The sequence below is a fragment of the Octodon degus genome, unplaced genomic scaffold (genome assembly GCF_000260255.1).
Source record: "Octodon degus isolate 3935 unplaced genomic scaffold, OctDeg1.0 scaffold00135, whole genome shotgun sequence".
NCBI classification, from domain to species: Eukaryota; Metazoa; Chordata; class Mammalia; order Rodentia; family Octodontidae; genus Octodon; species Octodon degus.
The window spans coordinates 3,260,350-3,268,997 of record NW_004524711.1 but is presented as its reverse complement, the minus strand read 5'-3'; the positions used below and the strand labels follow the sequence as shown (position 1 = coordinate 3,268,997).

General features: G+C 38.4%; 1 pseudogene; it reads right to left on the bottom strand.

Moving 5' to 3' along the window:
* Positions 1–5,481: 5,481 nt before the first annotated feature.
* The window catches only part of LOC101576287, a 30,472-nt pseudogene continuing 27,305 nt past the window's right edge, over positions 5,482–8,648 (bottom strand).

Sequence of the window (8,648 nt, the reverse complement as noted above, 5' to 3'; positions counted from 1 at the left end):
TGCTTGCCAAAGCAAGCACTTTGTCTGCTGAACCATCTCACCAGCCCTAGAATTGCTAAAATTTGTTAACATCAGATATAAAATGTAAAATAACTAGTAATATATAACAAAACAAGATATAGTGCTACAAGAGCTTAGCTAAACATTCAACAAGTGTTAACTACTATTCACATTTATTGTCTGTCCTTATGATATTCTTACTACAGAAAGAAAACAATATTTCCACAAAGCAATATTTTTAACAAGACACTAAAGTAATAAGATGGTAAGAGTATTAGAAGAAATACTACAAAATAACTGTGTCTAGCACTCTACACAATGGTTGTCATTTAAGGGCTCCCCAAGGCCTTGCACAAAAGGGTAGCTACCAGTGATAAAAACTAATGTCAATGCTATCTTTATGCAATACTTGAACTGTCCCTTGAGCAGTCAGTCCCTGGTGGTGCTGGCGTGGCATGTGGTGCCGGGGTTTGAACTGTGGTCCCCTGCACCTGCCTAAGCTTGCCTAAGCAGGCACTTTAGACTGGTGAGCTATCTTCCTGTACCCCAATACTGGTATTTTAAAAGAGCTGGTGACTATGTTTTTGATAGGTACTCTTCACTGTCAACTGGACTGCCACGTCCAGCCATGGGCATTAAGTGGAACCGGCCCAGGAGAGAAGCCATAAAGGCTTCAGCCAGCAAGAGCACAGGGTGGGGCTGCCCTTTGCAGCTCATATCATGCTGTGCCATGACCCAGAGGCTGGACACAGTGACAAGATTTGATGTTTGCCGCTCAGGATTTGATGTTTGCTGAGTTTCCATCTTGTTTTAGTTTGATTCCTTCCTTGCAGAATGGGAATTCTTACATAGGCAAGCACAGTGTATCTTGGTGTTATGTAACTGCTTATCATTCTATTTATTTATGCTTTATTGGTTTAATTTTTTAAACACTAAGTCTGAGCTCCTCAAGTCTCATAAGAAGTTTTGGACTTGGATTTTTGAGTACTGCTGGGACTGTTCAGACTTTGAGAAAGTGATTACTGTGTTTTCAGTTGTATGTGACATGGTTATGTATCTTGTGTTAAGTGGAATTCTGATCTTGTTTTTGTCGCTATTTGGAGACTGCAAATTGAGGAGATATTTTTGGGTTTCAAGTTGAAAACAAGTGATGGTTTATCTTGATTAGCACATAGTTTGGTTTGTGAAACACCCCAGCAGTTAATAAAGCACAGTTCTTTTTTTTTTCAAAGTTTTATTGATAAACAGATAGCAATGAGACAGTTTCAAATCAAATCGGAAGGACAGTTTCAACAAATAATACACTGCATATATTCTTCTTAGTGGTTAACTGCTGTACAAGATGCGGACTTGAGATCCTATTTACAAACACCATTAGAACAAATCATTCTATTCATTAAGAGAATGCAACTATATATCTATCCCAACCTCTTTGAATACATAGATACAAAATGGACATTCATCGGTATACCCCATTTTTTCTAAGTTCCGTTATTGAATATTATAGGTGTGTAAACTCAGCAAAATATTCTAAAAGAGTCCAGTAGCCCATAATAGCATTGGGTCTTCTGTTTAACTGGCAATGTCAGAAATTATTGACCTGAGTCCCCCACAGCTCAACTTAACAGCATGGCTTTATTTCTTATATTTTGACTTCATACTTTTCTACTGGATGGTTAAGACCAAGGTAAAGCAGGACCTATACAACAAGAGTTGTAGCTTTTGGGTCTGAGAAGGTCAGTGAAATGCCCTCAGGATTTGTCCTGAGATCCTATACCTCAGATTGTAGAACCTTTGTCAGTGTCAGCCATGTGGATGAGTCACGGCCATTGCTTGGCCAATAATAAAGCACAGTTCTGAGGCCATCCACACGCATTATGAGGTCGCGACCGCGGGGTGTAACTTGTGCCTTGCTCTTTCTGTTTTAGCTCTATGTGCTCCACGTTCCGGCTGCTGGGAAGTTAGAAGCAATCCTCTGTTTTAGGTTTTTCTTCATGCTTTTCCATACCTATTGTACAGCAAACTTACTACTCAAAACTCAGTTCAAATGCTGCCATTGCTGTGGAGCTATTGTTCTCTGAAATAGAGTTAGCACTGTATTCTGTTATTAAAGCAGTAATCCTGTCCTTTTAAAGGATTTTTTTATTGTCATAAAAATCACATGATATAAATCTACCTTCATTTAACTGTCAAGTATATGCTGTAGTTTTGTTGACAATAAGCAAATGTTGTGAAATTGAACTTTAGAAATTCTTCAAAGTTCATAGGTTGTGTGAGAATCAAGTAATCTGAGTCATTGGAATGATAGGTCTGGAGGTGTCTGTGTTGACTCAGATCATTTATCAAATAAGTTCCCGTAAAGGACAATGACATCTTTCCTACTACCTGTAATAATTTATGGCTATTTTATCAGCATACAATATTCTTTTGTGACTTCATTGTAAAAATTCTGTACACTATAGCCTATTTAGCACCTCTTCTGGGAAGTCTGAAGAAAATAAAAATTGTGATTCAAAAAAAAAGAAGCAATCCTCTGCCCGACCCTGCCCCACGTTCCTCCTGCAGGGCCAGCTGACAACAAACTAAAGCTTCTGAAACTATTAGACAAAATAAGCCCTTGATCCTTTGAATTGTATCTGTCAGGGGTTTTGTCCCAACAACTGAAAGCTTACCTATACAATTTTCACATACTGCACAGAATTCTAATTCTTAGTTAAAACGTTTAATATCAACTTTTCATTATTCAAAAATTCTGTTTCATTAGAATTCCATCGTGAATGTGATTTGCTAAATGAGCTTGCTGAGTTAAATGTGCATGAAAAAGTGTGCAGCTCTTTGACATCCACAACACGAGCGTGTTAAACTGCTATGCAATGCTAGATGAGGCTCTTGGCATGTGTGTGTCCCACTGGGGTAGTATTTTACCGTGACACATCCACTGCTTTTTGAGTATGTCATTGGAAACAATATGAAAAATATGTATCATTACTCCACAATACTTTTTTTTAAAGTGTCGCAAGGGAGATCCTCCTCTATCACAAATATCTTCATATAACAAAGATTTGGTTAAACAGCAATAAATATGTTATGTCATTCTCCATTTCCTTTTATTTCTTCTCTATCTTTTTCCTGGAAAACTGGAGTAAAATAAGATAATTATGATATAGGAACTTGTTAGCACACTACACACACACACACACACACACACACACACAGACAAAACTGCAAACTAATCCTATTTTATAGAAAGCGTTTTATTGTTAAAATTACATTTTTATAATGCCTACCTTTGAATACATATGTACTTTGGATATAACTTTTGGGAAGCTTTTAGAATGTTGCTTCTTCTATAAATACGTCACGGATACGCTATCATTCATCACTATGGAGTGTCCAAATGCTTCAAATATTTCTGGCTGAGTTAGCTTCAAACTACCATGTGATTGTAACACTTCTATAGGTGCAACTGACTGTATGGACTATGAACTGAATGATTCCGCTCTGAGATTTGAATTTCTCTATTACTATTTCATTATAAAATCCTGCATTCTGGCTCTCTCTTGCCTCGTTACATATTTCATCTCATTAAAGTCATAGTTTGACTTTTTGAAAGAACCATTCTAAAAGCATAATTGGCATTAAGCTATAATTTAGTTACTTTGTATTGGCATCTGTGATTTTCCTGTCATACATGCACCGATTTGCATGTGTCCTGTTGAATCCCGTTTTGGAAATAAGCATATTTTTAAGAGCTCTTTCTCATACATAAAAAGAAGTTCGTGGTAAATGAGACAGTCTTATAGTTATTAATTCATAGGTTTATTAGAGATTTGGGAAACTCCAGATGAAAAGTAATGATTTTCCAAATAAACAGTGTTTGAAAATTTTACCGAAAAGTGATTTTTTTTCAAAGAAAATAATTTCTACCAGGAAGTCCTAAATTTCTATAATTGATCCAATTCATCTCACAGCATACATCTTTGAATCAACATACATTCTTCAACATGCTCATGTGGTTCTTGGGAATCAGCATGCCTTCAGGAGAGGTCCTTGGTTTTGCTTGTTTTTGAACAATGTGGCAAGAGTCTTCTGACTGTAAGAGAATGGTCATAAATTAGATGCAAAACTAAGATGAACTTTAAATACTGATCTTCTGATAGCTATCTTCCATGCCCAGACACTTGGTTGGCTTTTATTGGTTATAACTGCAAACATATTTGAATTTTTAAAATAATTACTTTGAATTTTGACTACATGCCAGTAACTTGACTTGGTACTTTTCATTCACCAAAGAAAATTGAAGTTTTTTTCATTGTTTTAGTTTCACAATTTTTTATGGTCAATTTTTCTACTACCTTGCCTTTGCTACTAATCAAACAGAATCAAGTTTAAAGGCCAAATTGTTTTTACGGCCCAAATCCATTTGTTGAACTAGTTAAGCTCTGTGAAAATACTTAATATACATTTTAGGTTTCTGAAAGCACTGACTCAAACTTTTGCCTGCATTTTTTCTTGCTATTTTATAGTTAGAAGAATTGAAAAAAAAAAGTCGCCATGGTCTGAAAGGTGCTCTTCTTACATATTGTCAACATTCAGTTCACTTCTCCAGTCTGTGACCAGACTCTAATCATCAGAGAAAAGCATTTTTTGGAGGGTGGGGGTACAGTGGGCTTTAGTGATGATGTGCAGTGGCAGAGAGCCAGGGCTCCAGAGGCCCCCTCCCCTTCTAGGGGGCCTGGGATGGAAGCTGTGAGGGGAGATTCTCAGTGTTGGGGCTGAGTAAGGCAGTGACTTCTACAGCGTGGCCTCTCCATCCCTCTGGTCTCGCTGGGCTGTGGTGGCGGGGGAGGGGCACTTACTCCTTGGAGGCCATGTGGACCATGAGGTCCACCACCCCATCACTATAGCCAAACTCATTGTCATACCAGGAAATGAGCTTCACAAACTTGCCATTCAGGGCAATGCCAGCCCCCACATCAAAGGTGGAAGAGTGGGTGCCACAGGATGCCTCTGAGGGGACCATCTGACACCTGCTTCACCACCTTCTTGATGTCATATTTAGCCACTTTCTCCAGGCGGCAGGTCAGACCTACCACTGACACGCTGGGAGTGGGCACACGGAAGGCCATGCCTGTGGGCTTCCCGTTCAGCTCCAGGGTGACCTTGCCCATGGCCTTGGCAGTGCCAGCTGATGCAGGGATGATGTTCTGGGCAGCCCCACGACCGTCACGCCACAGCTTCCCAGAGGGGCCGTCCACAGTCTTCTGGGTGGCAGTGACGGCGTGCACTGTGGTCATGAGTCCCTCCACGATGCCGAAGTTGTCATGGATGACCTTGGCCAGCGGGGCTAAGCAGTTGGTGGTTCAGGCAGCGTTGCTGATAATCCTGCTGGAGTTGTCCTAGTTCTCGTGATTCACACCCATCACAAACACGGGGCATCAGCGGAAGGGGCAGAGATGATGACCCTTTTGGCACCACCCTTCAGGTGAGCCCTGGCCTTCTGCATGGCGGTGAAGACACCAGTAGACTCCACCGCGTCCTCAGCGCCAGCATCAGCCAGCTGACTTTAGTGGGATCTCGCTCTTGGAGGACGGTGATGGCCTTCCCGATGAGGACGAGCTTGTCACCCTCAGCCTTGATGGGCCGCGGACCTCGCCGTGGGTGGAATCGTAATAGAACATGGAGACCATGCAGTTGAGGTCAACGAAGGGGTCGTTGATGACCACAACATCTCCCTTGCCAGAGTTAAAAGCAGCCCTGGTGACAGGCGTCCGATACGGCCAAATCCATTCACTCCGACCTTCACCGTCTTGTCTGGATCGCCGCTGGCTGCACGAGAAGAACAGTTACTGGCGGACGCGCAGGAGCAGAGAGCCGAAACAAGCGTTTCCAATCTGTCTTCATTTTATGTATCTTCGTGTTTTAAGTGTTCAACGTAGCTTTTTCTTTTGCAGTTTATTTCAACATCCTGATAATTTGACCTTGTGGATTCTGAGCTTGGAGGCAGTTTTTGCTTTTCACTGGATCCCCAAGTTTTCTCTCCATATTTCGAGAATAATACCAAATAGCAGCTTGATAATGGAGAATCAAAGCTGGGTAATCAGATTTATACTTGAAACTGCCAGAAGTTATGATATTTGTTATAGTGCCTTCAAAGGGTGAGTCACTGAAGATACTAGAAAGAAAATTAAAATCACAATTTCATTTTTGTGTATCTTGGTATGATTTTATTCAAATATCTTGTGCAAAAGGTTCATTTCTCTTAGAAGTGTGGTGTTATAAATTCAGCTAAATTCAGAAATTTTAAATCTTTAAATATTTATTGCCTACCCCTTTCTACTTTGAGAATTCTAATTATATGAATATAAGTTTCTTGATTTTAGCACAGAGTGAACTATTATATGACTGATCTGTAAATTCTTCTTCATTTTTATTTTGGACAATTCTTATTGTTATATTCATTTAAGTTTGTAAATAATTTATTTGTAATGTGCAACCTATTATTAATCTCATGCTATGTATTTATTTCAGAAATATTTCTCTAAAATGGGCTGGCGAGATGACTCAGTGGTCTAAAGCACCTACTTGGAACAAGCTTGGCAAAGCACAGGGACTGCGGTTCGATCCCCCAGCACCACATGCCAGCCAGCCCCGCCCCCTGGTGGGCTGAGCTGGCCACACACACACACACACACACACACACACACACTAAATTAATAAATGTTAAATAAAATAAAAGAAAATAAAATTCATTCTATTTCTTATATCTTTCATGTTTCAATATTTGTCTACAATTTTTAATATGCTATGTAATTATTTATTTTCAATAAAGTTAATGAAAAATGTAATGAATTGGATGGTTATATTTGGGTTTGACAATAAATCATTAGTTTACCTGCTTAGATATTAGCAAGTCGTTCAGTACGGTTTTACACATTTACTCTCACTTAATTTTGACTATGCAACTATGTACTTACCTTATTTGATGATGAAAGTGATGTACAGAGACTGAAGGTTGGACATGGAATAAATAAGGATTTGAGTACAGGAGTTCTGGCTACCTGGAGGCCACATTGTTAGCTCAAATATCATGATACATTCAGGTTGGAATGGTTTGTTTCATCACAATGTTAGGAAAAAAACACACAAAATCAACTGAGAATTATAGGCTAGAGGCTATAACCATTTTCTTCCATATATAAAAGAATAGGAAAAGTTATCTTAAAATGTATGTGAGAATATATGCATGAAGTGCTGAAATTGTAGAATACTGTCCCTGGCTTCTCATATCTAATTATATTTAGGTGCTTTGAGATTAAAGTAACAACAATCAAAACCTAATAGAAAATATTTAATAAAAATTGATTGAATAATTATTTAAAATATTACTGAAATCATGAAAGCTGCATAACTTCTAGGAGTCATACAAATATTCATGCTGGTAGACAGAAATCAGATTTTTATAACTGTACCCATTCCATAGAGAAAGATACTACAGAATACTAAAGGTTTTATGACCTATTCAAGATCATATACTTAAATACTTGTAGAACTTACTCTGTAGGCCATTTCAACTTTCAGGGTCACATTTCCTTCTAGGTAAAGCAAATGTATAGAAAAAAATGAAAATCTGTAGATTGATCTTGTCAATATTTTCACACTATTCTTAAAACCTTGACATGGAATAAATAAGGATTTGTTTTTCTGTGAACTGTGTCTCTTCAAGGATTAGCAAAAGTAGGATTTCATGGCTTGGTGCTTATTGCCTGGAATGTTCTACTAATAGCACATGTGTGCTATTACATGTGTGCTATTACATGTGTGCTATTACATGTTGAACTGGAAATAGACTTCATGCCACCTTCAGAAAAATAAAATCCCCAAGTAACATGTATGTAGTCAGGAGAAGTAACTAATGCCATAGATGTGGTGGTATTATGATAGCATGAATGGAACTCCCCAATTGTGAGGTATGGTATAAGAGAAGAAGTAGGAAAAATTACTGATTAAATTTTTTCTACAGTACTGAATATAGAGCATTTCTTCTTTACATTTTCTCGTCTCTTAGAAGAGAGTGTTACTCCAATGTACATATAAGAGGCTGTGATGGTGACATATCAAGGAACGTGCCTAATATGAACCAGAAAAACGGTGACAGAAACGGAAATGCTTTGATCTCCATCAGCACAAATTGGTCCTTTCCAGACACGGTGTCACACCTCCTCGGTGTTTGAGCCATTTCTTACACTGAAATATACAAGGAATATGATTACCAGTCAAAACTCAGAGTGCGCAGCAGAGCAATCAATTAGAAGAAAACAAACAAACCAACAAACAAGAACGGCTCCCATTGCTTCCTCCAATTTTCCAGTATAGTTCTCTGCATGATCTTTACATTTCTGAAGGCACTCTGGGCCTTAAAAAGTAAAGATACAGCAATTTGTTTAACAAGGATATGTTCATGACTATTTTCCCAATCCTTCCAAAATTTTTCTTCATAGAATTAAAACTTCATGGCAGCTAGGAACTAATGAAAAATGAGTTAGAACTCTACCATCATCTGTCATTTTATTCAGCTTTTGTATGATATTTTTGGCTTGTTCACAACTTGGAAGAAATTTCTGTTCTTCCTTTTTGAAATGTTTTAT